The sequence below is a fragment of the Denticeps clupeoides genome, chromosome 15, assembly GCF_900700375.1.
Source record: "Denticeps clupeoides chromosome 15, fDenClu1.1, whole genome shotgun sequence".
NCBI classification, from domain to species: Eukaryota; Metazoa; Chordata; class Actinopteri; order Clupeiformes; family Denticipitidae; genus Denticeps; species Denticeps clupeoides.
This window is the reverse complement of record NC_041721.1, coordinates 14,515,194-14,531,011: the sequence shown is the minus strand read 5'-3', so window position 1 is coordinate 14,531,011 and position 15,818 is coordinate 14,515,194. Positions and strand designations below refer to the sequence as shown.

The 15,818-nt window shown below is 44.9% G+C and overlaps 1 protein-coding gene and 1 long non-coding RNA gene across 8 annotated transcripts in view; one reads left to right on the top strand and one right to left on the bottom strand.

The window, feature by feature from the left end:
- cacna1c (calcium channel, voltage-dependent, L type, alpha 1C subunit) overlaps positions 1–15,818 on the bottom strand; it is a 181,555-nt gene that overhangs the window by 104,707 nt on the left and 61,030 nt on the right. The gene's annotated exons all lie outside the window — the stretch shown is intronic.
- LOC114764599 (uncharacterized) overlaps positions 13,333–15,818 on the top strand; it is a 35,839-nt gene continuing 33,353 nt past the window's right edge. For both annotated transcript variants that reach the window (XR_003742528.1, XR_003742527.1), the window contains exon 1: positions 13,333–13,403. This is a non-coding gene — a long non-coding RNA (uncharacterized LOC114764599). The remainder of the gene's footprint in view (positions 13,404–15,818) is intronic.

Here is a 15,818-nt window from a genome sequence, read left to right as displayed (position 1 = left end):
CTACTTTCTATTTCTGCTAATAGGCCCACCTACAGTTTACATGGTGCACCTTACCAGACAGAAAATTATTACCATTGTACGATCCATGGTGCACCGGATTTATGAAATGCAGCTTATATCTCTGTCGGCGAGATGAGGACGATGAGAATATTATGACAAGATACCAAACAGTAATTCAGACATTTCTCAGCACTTAAAAAGAGAAATAACAAGGACATAATGGTAACAGTAAAGACACACAGAGGTGCCTTCACATTCCTGCAGATTTCTTTAATCTCTATTCTTCACAGTTGGAGTGCGATTACGGGGAGCGAAAATCCCTTCATTTGAGTAAACTCAAACTCTGGAGTGATTCCATGGCATAGTATTCTTCATCTTCATACTCTGATTTAACAATGCGGACACACAAGCGCACACACACACACACACACACACAAGTGTGCTCCTTCATGGCCTATCTTTTAATTTGCACTGGAAAAATTTCATTAGGCGATAAGAGCGTGTGAGATGCAGAGACGTTCCCTGCCCTCCCTTCAGTGCAGACCCCCACTATGTACAACCCACCAGCCCACGCCACAACCTGCCGCCTGCCAGAAGGGGGCGTAGCCAAGTCTATGCCATGAGGCGAACGTGGCGCCGCTGTGGACTCCGCATTAATATACGTCAGCGGGTGAGTCTACAGCATTAGCAGAAATCTGCGCAGGCCTAACGGCTGTCTGGATTGCACGGAGCAGGCACGTTATTTCCTTAACTGCTGATCTGGGATCGGTTCTAGAGCTTTAATTACTATGATTAAGGGAGAAAAAGCTGCTACCAGAATAGCAGTACGGGATGCATGGCAACAGCTTTGAAAGGAGGTCACAGAGTTCAGAACCAGTTTTTATTTTTCTTTATTATTGGATTCAAAACAGGAAACTGTCGAAGTGCAGCGCAATTAATATGATCGTCTTGTGCTGGGGCGCTGAACAGCACTTCTGAGGCTGATCATCTAAAAGCACCTCACTTTCAACGTGAGAGTCACTACCTGTCCGGCAAAGATGTAGGTCCCGTTTTCCAGTAGGTCCAATAGAGAAGCAGTGCTGCCTTGGAAAGAATGGCTGCTTAATGAGAGAGAGAGAGAGAGAGAAAGAGAGAGAGAGAGAGAGGAGAAGAAAAATGAATTGTGTGGGAGGCCCTGAGACACAACTGGCACAAGTCGTACAACGCAAGGAGGGGGTTGGGATTGGGGCAATGGGAAATTTATGGAAAGTTGGAAAGGGAACTGAGCTACAGAGGAGGTGAAGGGAAGAGAAGTACTCACTAATGTTTCCTGCTAAAATATTCATGCTGGTGCCGCATGGTGCGTCACCATGTCTCCTAGTATGAGAAAGAGAGAGAGGCAGGATGAGAGCGAGCGAGAGGGATTTTGGACTCTGTCCCTTGGATGTCTCACCAAAACACTGAGTGCTTTTCTGGTGAACGCTTCTCAAGTGCTTTTATGATCTATGGTCTTGCTCCAGACTGTCTTGTGAAGCACATGGGGAGAACTTCTGCGTACGTAGCAGAATGTGGGGCCTGGTGAGTTGAAAAAGTGGGCGGTAGGTGCTGGATACTGATTTGGCTTTGTTAGTAGACGTGAGCGAACCCAACACTGGGGAACAGCGGGTGGACGAACAAGAGAGCAGACACTCAACTCAGACCTCACGAGGTTGCGACTCCTAAAAGTCATTACGTTTTATCAGCTGATGTCAAGACCTGTTCGTTTAGGTCAGGTTCAAGTTGAAGCTGAGGGCGACACCAGCAATCAATATATCCCACAGCCAGGACCATCCCCTGGACTGTAGATCACACACAAACATGCCTAACCCGCAAATGTTCGGATGGTGTGATGAACACACACAAATGGTGCTAACTTCTCCACCACAGCAATTACTGATGTGTAGACCTGCTACACCATTCTCTTTAGATATAATACTAGGGTGGTAGTGGCCTAGTGGGTAACACACTCGCCTATGAACCAGAAGACCCAGGTTCAAACCTCACCTACTACCATCGTGTCCCTGAGCAAGACACTTAACCCTGAGTGTCTCCGGGGGGGACTGTCCCTGTAACTACTGATAGCATGTCACTTCTGCCATAAATATGAATGTAAATGTATAATACAAGCTGGTTCTCTGACTATAACATAAATGTGATTGGTTCTCCCAAATGAGGCGATCTGAAATATTGTGTCATAGATTAAAGACGTGGAATTTGATGAGACACAGTGGCAGGCTGATTATCCCTTTTAAGTCATGGGCAACATGTATAAGATTTCTAGCTCTCTGCTGTTCAATGCCCTGTTTATTCCTTCATCAAAAATAAAAAAGGAAGTGCACCAGAACTTTCTTTATGTTAGGAATCCATTCAACATTCAATCCATCAATCCATCCACGTCAAAGAATGGAGTTCATTCATTAATAGGCACAACAGTCAGCATTACATAAAAAAATTAATTCTAACAATAATATTTAAAATGGAATTATGCATGAAAATAGACATTTTCTATGATTTCCACTTAAAAAAATAATAGCTATTTATGCCTGTATTTGTCAGAATTTCAGTACTTCCTGTTTTTGTGTATTTGAATTTGTTTGAAGTGACATTTGTTTCATGACATCTCTGTTTCATGACAGGTGACTATGGTGTCACCTGTCACTCAAGACTCGCCGTGACATCAGAAACCGAAACTTTTAGACCAAAGCGACGTACCTCCTCCTTGTCTTGTCTGATAGAAACAGATTTTACTTTTATGTTAAAACTAACGTGGCAATCAGATGCGCTGCACTAGGAGTCTAAGTCAGGAAGGAATCTGTTCTGCCAATCACATCCTCTCAGCACCTGCACTTTTGGTTATCCTCCAGTAGGGGTCAGTCACACAAATCTTTGCCCAGAATAACAGATTACACGCCTTCCCTCGGCTCAGCAAACACGCCGGAGGAAACACTCTGAACGGAAGTATCTTTACAGACAGAGCAGCCAGAAATGCACGGAGGTGACAGGAAACTACGCACGTATTGCAGCAAGGCGGCTCCGAACCTACACTTTCTAGCCACATCGCTCACTGGCACATGTGCTGTCACAGTGTCAGGGGCGCAGAATCCAGAATCAGTCAAGGTGCCTCTTCCTGCCTCCTGCTGTAATCAGCCAGTCTCCGCCCTCTCAGGCTCTTCTGGACCAACCCTCCACCCCCGGTCCTGCGCCCACCCCCACTGGAGGGCCGACAGCACGGAATTCAGGTCCTCAAAGTAGGCCAGCCCAGCCGAACAGGCTCCCTTCCTTTCTCTCTCTTTTTCGGGTTCTGTCTCTCCCTCTATGCATCTCTCCCTCTCTATGCACTGCTATATAAGTCACCAGAGAGACAGCACTGCCCATCAAACCTGCCTGCACAAACACACACACACACACACACACACACACACACACAAAGAGAGAGAGTGAGAGAAGATGACAGGAGGAAAGAGCCAGAAATACAGCATGGTGGTGCAGGGCTCAAAATCTGGGCGATCCCCTTTAGTCAGAGAAATCAGCTCAGGCGCTCCCTGTCCTTGTCCTCCCTGTTATTAGCACCTGCTGTCCCTGACACATAAAACACCCCACACACCACATACACACCTGTCACACCTCTCACTAAACACACCCTCTGGGCTAGTACACGTGTGTGTCTACATTCAGACTACACTAAATAAGTGAAAGGGAAGTGATTGTGAAACAATGCAGCACAGCACACGGTGACACAACGAAATGTGTCCTCTGCTTTTAACCATCACCCTTGGTGAGCAGTGGGCAGCCATGACAGGCGCCCGGGGAGCAGTGTGTGGGGACGGTGCTTTGCTCAGTGGCAACTTGGTGGCTCGGGATTCTAACCATCTGATTTCGGGGCCACTTCCTTAACCACTAGGCCACCACTGCCCCAACACTACACTACGTTCTACATAACTTGGTGAAGGACACACACTACATGATCTTTTACCCCAGACTGGTCTGTTGGGCTTGCAAAACAACACAGGAAATGACTATCTTACAAAACAATTATCAAAAATAGCACATGCTCTGCATACGGCTGGATGTCCACGCCCCTTTCCGTCCTTACCCCTGTGTCCTGATTTCTCATTGGCTGTAGCTTGATAGCTTCTCGACCAGATATTTAGAATGATAGACAAGTTCAGACTGAGTCAGGGAGGGTCTTTGACCATGTGAACATGTAGTGACTGTTGATTGCCAGTCAACAAGAAATTTGCCTTCAGGGATTTCGGCCGGCAACCATCTCTGACCTCAAGTTCAGACTTAAAATCAGTCTGGACTGCACTTTAGAGGTCACTATTCGTTTTTATACATCGTAATAGACCTTAAAAGTAAATGGGACACACACACACACACACAAACACACACACACTCTTTCTACCTTCAGGCACTTCAGCATCCCTGCACTGTTTTACAGGCTTTAAACAGAATAGAGAATTAGCCACTTGACGGAATGCTGAAATGCTTGTGCACATTTCTTTATTTTATATGATAAATGTTTTTGATTCAGTTGGACTGCATGCTCCATTACAGAGTGCATGAAAGCTTCAACTCTGTATGACAGAAATACAAATTGAACCGCTGAGCTTTTAAATACTGTTGCCCCGCGAGAAGTGCCTGGCTTCTCCTTCTTGGCATAAAACACAACTGCTAAGGGTCGAAACGTAGGACGCCAGGCGGAACATTATCCGGCTGAAGACGCTCTCGCATACTAATGAGGCTACAAGATCCACTTTCCTACAAATAAAATACATGCCAATAGCATCAAAAGTTATCCTTGTCAATTATCTAATGAAGCACTTCTGAAGTGGAAAATCCCTGTTTCCCTTCTTTCGACCACGGAAAGTTCTCCTAAACTGCTACATTAATATTCATTTAATAATAATATAGCATGCGCACTAGGTGGATTGTTAACACTCAATTGGCCATGGTTGTGAATGCACAGCTTGCAAATTTACCCTCTTGTGGAACTTTTACTGCAGTCCACGTGAAACAGAGGAGCAAATTTTATTTAAATACAGGAATTCCTTAAGTGAGACACAATTTGTTTTTTTGACCGGAGTAAAATGTCAAGCTATTGATTAAGTACTTTGTTCACACTTTGCATGATTGGATGGTTCTGTCAGATGACAGGGTCACATATTCACCAGGCGCATTATAATAAGTGTCTGAGAGGCCATTCGTTTTGTTGTTGTAAAATTAACAATATTGACTCAGATTGATGCCACTGTTGCTTGAAGATTGATGTCTTTGTTGATGACTAGTAAAATTGATTATTACTTGTTTACAGATGAGTTGCTGGCTAAATGTTTTGCGTAAATTTAGTATTGTAGGCTATGTATTTTGGGGGCGGGATATGAATCTCACTCGTGAATTCAGTCATATCGACATGTGCCCAGTCCCTGAGGGGGACAGATGACAGTCGGTCCAGTGACAGGCCCCTGCTCCACAGCTCTTAATGAGCCAATAACTGCCACCAGAGCACTGAAGTGGCAGCAGACACAGAGCTCCAGTTTAAATTAGATTCTAATTAAACAGAGACATTAAAACTGGCCTAAAAAGCAGGGCAAAAGCATCCACAGATACGCAGTTGTGTAGGAACCCTTGTAAGGACACAGGGACATTAAAATATATTGTTTATAAAGTTCTATAAATGTGTAACTACCTATACATAACTTGCCATTGGGTGGAATGGACAAACATTATTTGGTCACAGTATATTTTTCACACTTATATACTGTAATTTGATTCTTTAAAAATTATTTCAAAGTCAAACAAGCTCGCTATGGAACAATTTCTTCTGAGGTTTCTTCAAGGTTCCGCTTCCATAATGATTTCTAGGTAGCTAAACTAAGTCAGTGTTGTGCTTGGTACCAAACTACGGCAAGTTAGTTGAGATAGTAACCCGGTGAAGTAGGGGTCCTAATGTGGTAAATCAAATGTAATATAGAGCAACATTGGGCCCAAACTACGATTTACATTCTGGCATTTATCAGACGCCCTTATCCAGAGGGACTTAGTATCCCTAATAGTTACAGGGACAGTCCCCTTGGAGACACTCAGGGTTAAGTGTCTTGCTCAGGGACACAATGGTAGTAAGTGGGATGTGAACCTGTGGTCTTATGGTTGATAAGCGAGTGTGTTACTAATTACCACCTCAATAAAATAATTATGACATGGCATATATGTATTCTTAAACACACACACACACACACACACACACACACACACACACAAAACACAGGCACAAACACCAAATATTCAGCTTATTCAAGAAAACAGAGGAACAGAGTCTATGAACAGTGATCACAATAGTTATGGCTGCTCTTCCCACCCCAGCAACTAATCCACTACACACGGCCATGAGCCCACAGGCCTCCAGCATTGATCCCCGTCAGGGTTTTATTGGCGCTGTGTGTGAGTCACAGTCTGGCTCCACGGATGAGGGACGACGCAGGTGAGTCTGTCTGGTGACGGCTGTATCAGCAAGGTCACTAAAATGCTCAGCTATTGTGTCCAGATGAGGTCCAGTAAGGACACACTCGCACACACAGACACACAGACTTTTACACGTTTACACACACCTAGATAAAAAGAAAGTGAAGTGATTGTAAAACACTGCAGCACAGCACACAGTGAAACAACAAAATGTGTCCTCTGCTTTTAACCATCACCCTTGGTCAGCAGTGGGCAGCCATGACAGGCGCCCTGGGACCCCAGGATTTGAACCCACAACCTTCAAATTAGGAACCCGCTTCCTTATCTGCTGGACCACCACTGCCACCTATGGTATGCAGTCACAGAAATTTATTTTCAAGGGGACAAATGCACTTAAATCTAATAAATTTATCCACATTACGATGACATCAACGGAAGTTTTACTTGCCCACACACACAAATACACACATGCACAGCCTTCAAAAAATCAGGTCCTGAGCAGGAATCTGGGCCTCTGCGGTGTCATTTCTAATTTAGCCTTTCTAAATGCGGCCACTCGTTTCCCACACGTCCCCCCTCAGGACGACTGGCACAGCACTGGCTAAAGATCAGTGGTGGAACCCTGAGCCAGGAGCCTCTCATGCCACCATCTGATCTCAGAACTGCTGCTGGCTGGGAAGCAGCTGAGAAGGAGCAATGGAATCTGGGAGGCCTGAGGAGGAAGCGAGCGCGGAGAAGACACAGGGACGGCTCGGTGATGAGAGAGTGGCGTTAAAGCTCCGCCCGTTTCCCCGTCACACGTATAGACCCACATAGACCCACTGTTCTAAATGCATCGCGCACACGCTCACAGGCGCAAATGACTGGCGGCTGTGTTTCTCAAGTAGAGCAGTGACTCATAAGAAGAATCACCTAAAATTGTACAACTCGCAGAGTGACGTCTCTGTGCAGTGTTACTCATCTAATTGAAAAAGAAAAGACTTCCAAGTTTGTAGCAATTACCAGTTCACCATGCAAATGCCTGTCTAAATAAAAGGTGAGACTTTTTTCATTGATAGATTGATACGTAGTGTACACTACTGCTGCAGCATATAAACAAGATCTTTTCAGACATTTTGTCTATAACATATGTACCGTGACACAAAAAAGCACTGCAATCCCAATGTGAGAGCAAACCCATATATGTACACTACCAGTCAAATGTTTGCACACACCTACTCTGTGGCAATTATGGAGACTAAGACAGAGCTATTTTGAAACATATTTGTTTGATGAATCCGTTTTTTTTTTTCAAAGTCGCCTCTTTTTACCTTCATGCCTGCTTTGCTCACTATTGTCATAAACCTTCATGACTGGTGGAATCCATCCTCGTGGTCAATTTGAAGGTTGTTTAGAGAAGAGGGCAAAATGCTGCAATGCTCCCTGTTGTTTGCTATTTTGTATTACATTGTGTTATATTTGTGTTTTGTTCAATAATGTAAAAAAAAAAATCCAAGAGCCATAAATGAGTAGCTGTGTCCACACTTTTGTCTGGTAGTGTACATGTCGAGGAGCACAGATCATAAGGTTAGAAGATCTCAATACTCGTAAAAATTAGGTACGAAGTATCTGTGTATTTAATGTAGTGTCGTAACGTGTGACCTACTGTAGTGTAGTGTGGACCAGTGTTATGCAGTGTTTATCCCTCTTTGACTGGGGTTTCATCTGTCAGGTAGCTATAGCATGCAAAACTCTGGACCTGAATATTCAGGATGCACGCACACACACCACAAGGTGACCCTGGTGGTAGACCTGCGGTGAGATCCAGCAGCGGCCGTGGCGAGTGGAACAGTTTGTGATGCTGCCACAGATAACCCACTTAGATTTCACACGTATATGGGGGGGTTGGGGGGGGCTGCCTGGAAAAATGTGCACCCTGCCTCTGAGCCATGGGAACGTTTGGTTAAACTCTTAACGTCAAGGGGACGTCATTCGAAAATGCATGGACACACACAGGCGCACCCACAGTGTATAAAAGTACTGTCAAAACCTTACAGTCTATAGACAACACACATATACACACACAAACACACAGAAATAAGTAATGTAAACTACTGTCTTTTTATTAAAATACCCCTTTTTCTTGCCATGCTAAAACAAAAACCTTCAATTTCACTGCATGGAAAGAACAGGAAGCTGCAGGCAACAGAAATTGAATCGCAATACGCCGACCAAGTCCAATTCTGCAGCGAAGCCAAGGCCATCCATTCAAGGCACCAGTCAGGCCTGGGAAAATGTAGATTGGGTTAATGGGGTGGAAGTAATGCCAAATTAGGGTCCACCGTGTCTTTTCTGGTAAAGACAAAAGCCTGGAGGGCTTCACGTTCAATCATCCACTTGTCTATAAAGCATTTTATTATTTATCACTGTTGGACGTTACAAAATCTTTATTCATGTCAAGTAAACCCCATACGAAGCTGGGACGTTGCTGATGTTAGTTCATAGAAGGGAAGCTGATATTCGGTTCATTAATGTTGGCAAATATCTTCCAATTCTTGTTAATGTAGATGATTGTCGCGTCTGCGCCGAGTTTTAGGGGCGGGGGATCTGCGTGTCATGGCACGTGTCATGGAGGAGAGGCTACAGAAATGGCCTCCCGAACATCCCTCAGGTGAATGGCGAGCGTCAGGGGAGGCTGACTGGGGCTGATTGCCTCCCTATTTACACCCGCCTGATCCGGAACACTACAGAATCGACAACCAAGGCGTGTGCCGTACACGAATGTGCTGTGTATATGTTTTTTTTTTTTTTGGTGATCTGGGACCTGTCAGCACCCCTGAGATGTCTAACCAGACTGAAAGAGAGGGATTGACTGGCATTTCTGAACTGAGCCAGAGACGGGGAGAGAAGACTGTGGTGGATTATTTTGTGATTTACTTGTACCACAGTAAACTTTCTCTAATTTTGACAACTTCTGTGTCCTTCCTCCCTCACCCCACCTCGGTATTAACAATTTTTGACAAATTTGTAGACATATTTAGTCATAAAATTCAGATGTTAAATTCTCAAATATATTTTGGAGAATGCAACATTGAATGGCAATTTAATTTGCCAACGGATCACCCGCGTCACAGACAGAAGTGTAGTAAGCGTAGTATTTTCTCGTTATAATGCCATGTGCAACATGAAACATGGGAATTGGCATCTCCATCTCTCAGGACGGACACCAGGAACAGTTGGTGAACTCTGGCAACAGATGGCTCACAAACTGGGCTCTGTGCTCCATGTGCATCAAGCAACCAACCAACCAACCAAATAAACAAATAAATAAATAATACATTAATGAAGCTCAACAAACCATTTAATATACAAGCGCTCCACATACGTGGCCACTGACATGGACCATGGCCTGGTGTCGATCAGTTCCTGACGAAGACGTGTAGTTTTCATGAAAAATCAAGAAAATGTAAAGATGCTCATTTCATTCTTTCTTTCTTTCTTTCTTTCTTCACGGTACCTGTTTCACATGCTTCACGGCCAGAGCGGCAGATGGCAGGCAGATGGGTATAACATGACTGAGGCCACTCCTCGCGTGACCTGCGGGGATTTAAAACCTGAACCACAATCAGTGCGCTCCAGGGCTTCCCGCAGCCAGTGGTATTCTACCTGGGTAATTATACAGTTAGCGATCTGCCTCATGCTGTAATCTTGTGCTGCATAGCGCTACTGTGCATCACACAGACCCTAAATCGCCCCCAACGACTAAAAACCTCCTTTCTGTTCAAGGCGCAATGCAGCCTTGATGTTCTGCTGCACTGCACACTCTTACAAAAAGGCTACAGCTTTGGCAAATTTGTGTGGATTAGATGAACCAAATCTTTCCTGTAGGTTGTGCACAACATATTTTATAGGAACTTCTCTGATGCCAGTGTATGTCAGCTTCATCTATATGTTCTAATAAATAACTTGATAATGACATGTGACGTCCGTCGGGCATTTTCTACTGGGCCAATTAAGTTCAATTAGAATTTAGCACAGCAAACACAGGAGGTGTTATGTTATGTACTGTGTATTGGCAGGAGAACAGGCAACATTGCTGAAGTTTTTGAACCACTTCTATGGTTATGTAGTGGTTATGTCGACCTAAGAAATTGGGAGGGTACTTCAGTAAAGTAAATTAGTAAAATCTTGCCACTTCCACAGGGCCTTACCAAAGACCTTCTCTCGGCCCAAACAGATGGTTTCATGAAAGACCAAGAGGTGGTCACCCAGGAAACGGCGACAAGGTGAAGGCATCTGCCTTTGAAAACCCTGGAGGAGAGGCTACAGATATGGGCCATGTGACTTATACGGTTCTTTGGTTAGACAGAAAAGAGGGAGACACATAGATAGAGACAGATGGGGAGAGAGAGGCTGGGGAGACGGAAGAAACTGCTCCAAGCACAGGCATCACCGACTTTCTAAGAATCTGTATTTTGATGGGACATGCCAGTAGCTGTGTGTGTGTGTGTGTGTGTGTGTGTGTGTGTGTGAGTGTGTGTGTGTGTGTGTGTGTGTGTGTGTGTGTGTGTGTGTGTGTGTGTGTGTTTCTGAATGCCCAAAGGTCATGCCCGACTGCAAACGTGTCACACTGGTGTTTAAAGAGACCCATCCATGCCGGAAGACCCCCGGAGTCCAGGCAAAACATCAGACAGCTGAACTCAGTGGCGAAGCCACTTTAATCCTGACCCCCCCAGGACCTCCCAACACCCCACACTTCCAGCCACAGACAAAAGGCCAAACAGCCCTTCACATCAAGCCCCTACACGGCAGTTGATGGGGCATCATTTTCTTTCCATATGCCTTGCTACGATCTGCTAGGCTAAGCTTAACCAGATGAAGCTCTTAAATTTAAAGGGCAGTGAAATGGCAGTGACAAGATGGGCAGCTGGCAGCCATTCAGAGAGCCTTTATCCACAGAACCTGCCCCTCGGACCGCAACCAAAGGCACTGTGGCTCAGCTGATTGAGCAAAGCACTAGTGATGCTCAAAAAAACGTCCAAGTCTTGCTAGATAGATACTGAAGATTTTTTGCCAGTGAAACAGAAACATTTATTCTAAAGGATTTCAATGGGATTCTCACCCCATAATGCAATGTAAACTTGATACGTTGCCTACGATAATGATGATGTCTGTACATTCAGTGATAATTGAAATAGGGCAGTAGTCTATGATATTATCATGACATCTTTTTAAAGAAATCTGACCATAAACCATTGCATTTGGGTGATAAATAATAGAAAAAATATATAGATTTTTTAACATAACTGCTGTTAACATAAAAACTGTTTCTTGCACAAAGGCTCCATTGTCCAACATAAAAACTGACAAATCAAACTGGATACCAACATATCAATAATGTATCATAAAAGGTAACATTTGCTATGTAGCCTATTCATGGCAAATATCTCCTCATACCATACGGCAACAACTTTATTTATAAAGCCTTTTAAGACACTGTTAAAATAACATAAAGAATTTTTTTTTTTGCCTCAACAACCTCAACCTCACAGTGGGTTGAAAGCCAATGAAAAGAGACAGAGAACATGCAAGGGCAGATTATTCCACATTCTAGGGGCTCATAAACTCGGCCTAGGTTCCCCATCACATACCAATGAATATTTACAGCCTAAACTACATCCCTGAGATGCTGGATAGTCTAAACCATGTGCATGATTAACCCCAACCATTCATCCACCGGCATGACGCTCATCAATGCGCTCTGGCATCCGAGCTGCAGGTGCTGGTCCATGTGGGCCGGGTGTGGATCACACGGCTCCGGCCGGCAGGTGGGATAGAGAGGCTACGCGGACCACCGCCTAAAACACACTCATTTGCTGATGGGTTTATTCAGGGGATCCATTCTGGCCGGCGTGCTAGGATACAGTAACAGGCTCATTAGTCGCACTGAGCACCCCCCCTCCCGCTGCTCAGGGACGGTCCATCACTCCACGTCCTATTCTCAAAATAGAGGACAAAACCTTTCCACCTACTATTTTAACTTCATGTGTGCACACAAGGAACAACATTGCAAGAATAGTCCCAGACCCACAGGTGTGTTGTTCTTATGTTCTTCACCAAGAAGACATTCAGCATCACACGCCGAAATCAAGGGACTTTTTCTCCTTCTTTTTTTTTGTCACCCAGTCTCTCTCTCTCTCTCTCTCTCTCTCTCTCTCTATTCCTCACTGTTATACCCTGGAGCGTCGTTTACATTTGTTCACACATTCCCCTCTGCTCTCTGGCCCCTGGACAACAGCCAGGCCAGATACTCTTTCACACACACACACACACACACACACACAATGGACGGTAATAATATACAGAGAAGAGAAGACTCCATTTGGCTTTTTATTTGTGTGATGACAGAAACCCTGTCTTGGAGCAGATAGAATCTCTGAGAGTGTAGCGAGTCCAAACATGGTAAAGGCATATTTCTGTGTGTGTGTGTGTGTGCACCGGTGCGTTGAGCTCCAGTAAACACACACCTCCTGCACGCTGCTGGAGGGTCAACAGTGGGATTCTTCTCTCCCTCGCTCAGAGTCTCCATTCACACCGAGGCCTTCGTTCAGGAGTTGGTCTGTTAGAGTGAATGGTGTGATAAGGGTCTCAGTGATAAATCATGTGTGTGTGTGTGTGTGTTGAGCATGACAAAGGGGTTTGCTCAGCTCTCCAGGACAACAAATAATTCACATAAAAAACACACACACAGTCAGGAGGAAATGGAGACGGGTGCTCCACCCTACTGTGGGCGGGTGGCGCATGGAGTCCTGACGTTGACCCGCTGTCCTGTCTCTAGCGAGGCTCTGCACTGCTGATGATGTAACAGAGCAGGGGGGAGATAGAGAGGAAGATGGAATCCGCAACAAGAGGAACCAGAAAGGATGGAGAGGGAGCAGATCAAGGTACCAAACAGCCTGTAAGAATGTGTGTGTGTGTGTGTGTGTGTGTATATGTGTGTGTGTCACATGACAGAGTAAGGAACTGCTGCAACAGCCCCCCCTGTCACTGCCAACGTGAGGCTGCCGCACACAGCCCTGTAGTCCCATTGCCCTGGCAACCGCCTTGTTGCCAGGTAGCGGTGCTGGAGCGAGAACTCGAGAAGGGGAGCGAGAGCGAGCGGGTGATGGAGAGTACACATGCCGCGTAGAAGCAGCAGACATATAGCAACTGCCTTAAAACCATCTAATGACCGGTTCCAGTGACAGACGCGGTAAATAAACACCACGCTAATTTGTTTCGCCAGGAGGAACACAAAGGACCACGGACTTGATTTAATCATCAAGTAAAGATGTAGCAAAAATGGAGTAAGCATCAGCAAACTTTACTCTTTTTCTGCACAAGTATTCAGATTTTTTATTAATACATTTAATATATCACCCATCATTACATGCTGTTGTAATCATTATTCTATCGCCATTCATTCTTATCTTATTAATTACAAAGCCTCACACCCATGTCACAGTAAGATTTATATCAGGTAATATCTGTCTAGCATGATCAGTATGGAAATCTCACTGTAGTAGCTGAGGCTCCATTAATATTAATATTACCAAACAGCACAGATACATAAATTACAGAAGGGGGCCTGGTAGTAGCCTAGTGGGTAACACACTCGCCTATGAACCAGAAGACCCAGGTTCAAATCCCGCTTACTACCATTGTGTCCCTGAGCAAGACACTTAACCCTAAGTTGCTCCAGGGGGACTGTCCCTGTAACTACTGGTTGTAAGTCGCTCTGGATAAGGGCGTCTGATAAATGCCATAAATGTAAATGTATGTAAATGGGTATAGTGCGTTAGTAAGTGAATAGGTGATCAGAACTCCAGCCTCTTGCTCCGGGACACAATGAAATTTTTTCTACACACTCTATTCTCTTCTCCCACACCACATGGTCTTCATTGTTTTTACAACAGTATGGCTGTGGTGGCCGAACCGCCAAGGTGCCACGTCCCCACACACTGCTGCGCCTTTCATGGCTGCCCACTGCTCAATAGGGGTAATGGGCTAAATGCAAAGGACACATTTCTTTGTCCTGTGCGATGCTGTGTATCATTAGGTGGGATTTGAATCTGTGAGTTACTTACCTACTCTACTACGTAGGCTAGTAATGAAAGTGAAAGTGAAGTGATTGCCATTGTGAAACACTGCAGCACAGCACACGGTGACACAACGAAATGTGTCACCCTTGGTGAGCAGTGGGCAGCCATGACACCTTGGCGGTTCGGGACACACACTGCCCCACTGTAATAGAGTTGTTCCTTCATGTTCTTTTGACGTGAACTTTTCAAATGTCACGTCAAATATCAATTATGTCAATTATAGAAATATTAAGTATGTTTATGGATTTATGGAATTATCTGAAGATTATTTTGATAATAAAAGATTTGCAGATGGGAAACGACTGTTCATCAGAAGAAAAATCTGTTTTATATTGGTTAAAGTTCTGTAGACATGAGCAAGACAGTTAATCCCAAGTTGCACCAGTCATTGTGCTTTATGACAGGTAAATGCAGAAATCCGAAGAAGTCATGCACATAACTGTCATACGGAACAGCAGCGGGGCCAGGGTGCAGCGGCGATTTCAATCATAGGACAGAAGCCCTGACATCACACCGATCTGAGGACATATTACGGAGCAGAAAATCCAATTTTTGTTCATTTCCCCTCCTCCTTCAGGCTCGCCACAAAAGGCACAGAGGATAAGGAGAGACAGAGGGGACAGGGGGAGGGTGCACAATAACCAAACACAGGCAGGAAAAAGGCGCAGGAACACAAAAAAAAAGTCACAGAGAAAGACACATGGTATGATGTGTTTGAACGTACAGAGGGTACGCGCGAAACAGACAGGAAGTGACAGCGGGGAAAGAAAATGAGTGCGAGAGACAGAATGTGAGGGTGTGAATGGGAGCATGGGAAGGAAAGAGAGAGGTCCCCATGGATCTCAATGCCTCGCTTACATGGTTTCCCAGCCTAGAGTCCACCAATCAATCAGGCCGACGTTTTATCCAGATTGAGCCCCCCCCCCCAGCATTTATCTGTGTCGACCGGTCCAGGTGAAATCTCACGAAGGACAGAGCAAGAAAAAAAAAGAAAAAACCCTGACATGCAAACAGAGGCCTTGAGGAAAAGACTTGGGCAGTACTCCTCGTTCTCCACCTTTCTCCTCGCATCACCCGGTCGTACCTGCTACACTGTCACTTATTGCTTGTGACAGCAGTGACTCTTCCTAGCAGAACAATGCAGCACGTGACACTGCGTCTGTCCTTTCATCTATTCTTGTTCTGAAATGGGTCCATTAGGATAGAAGGTGTGCACAA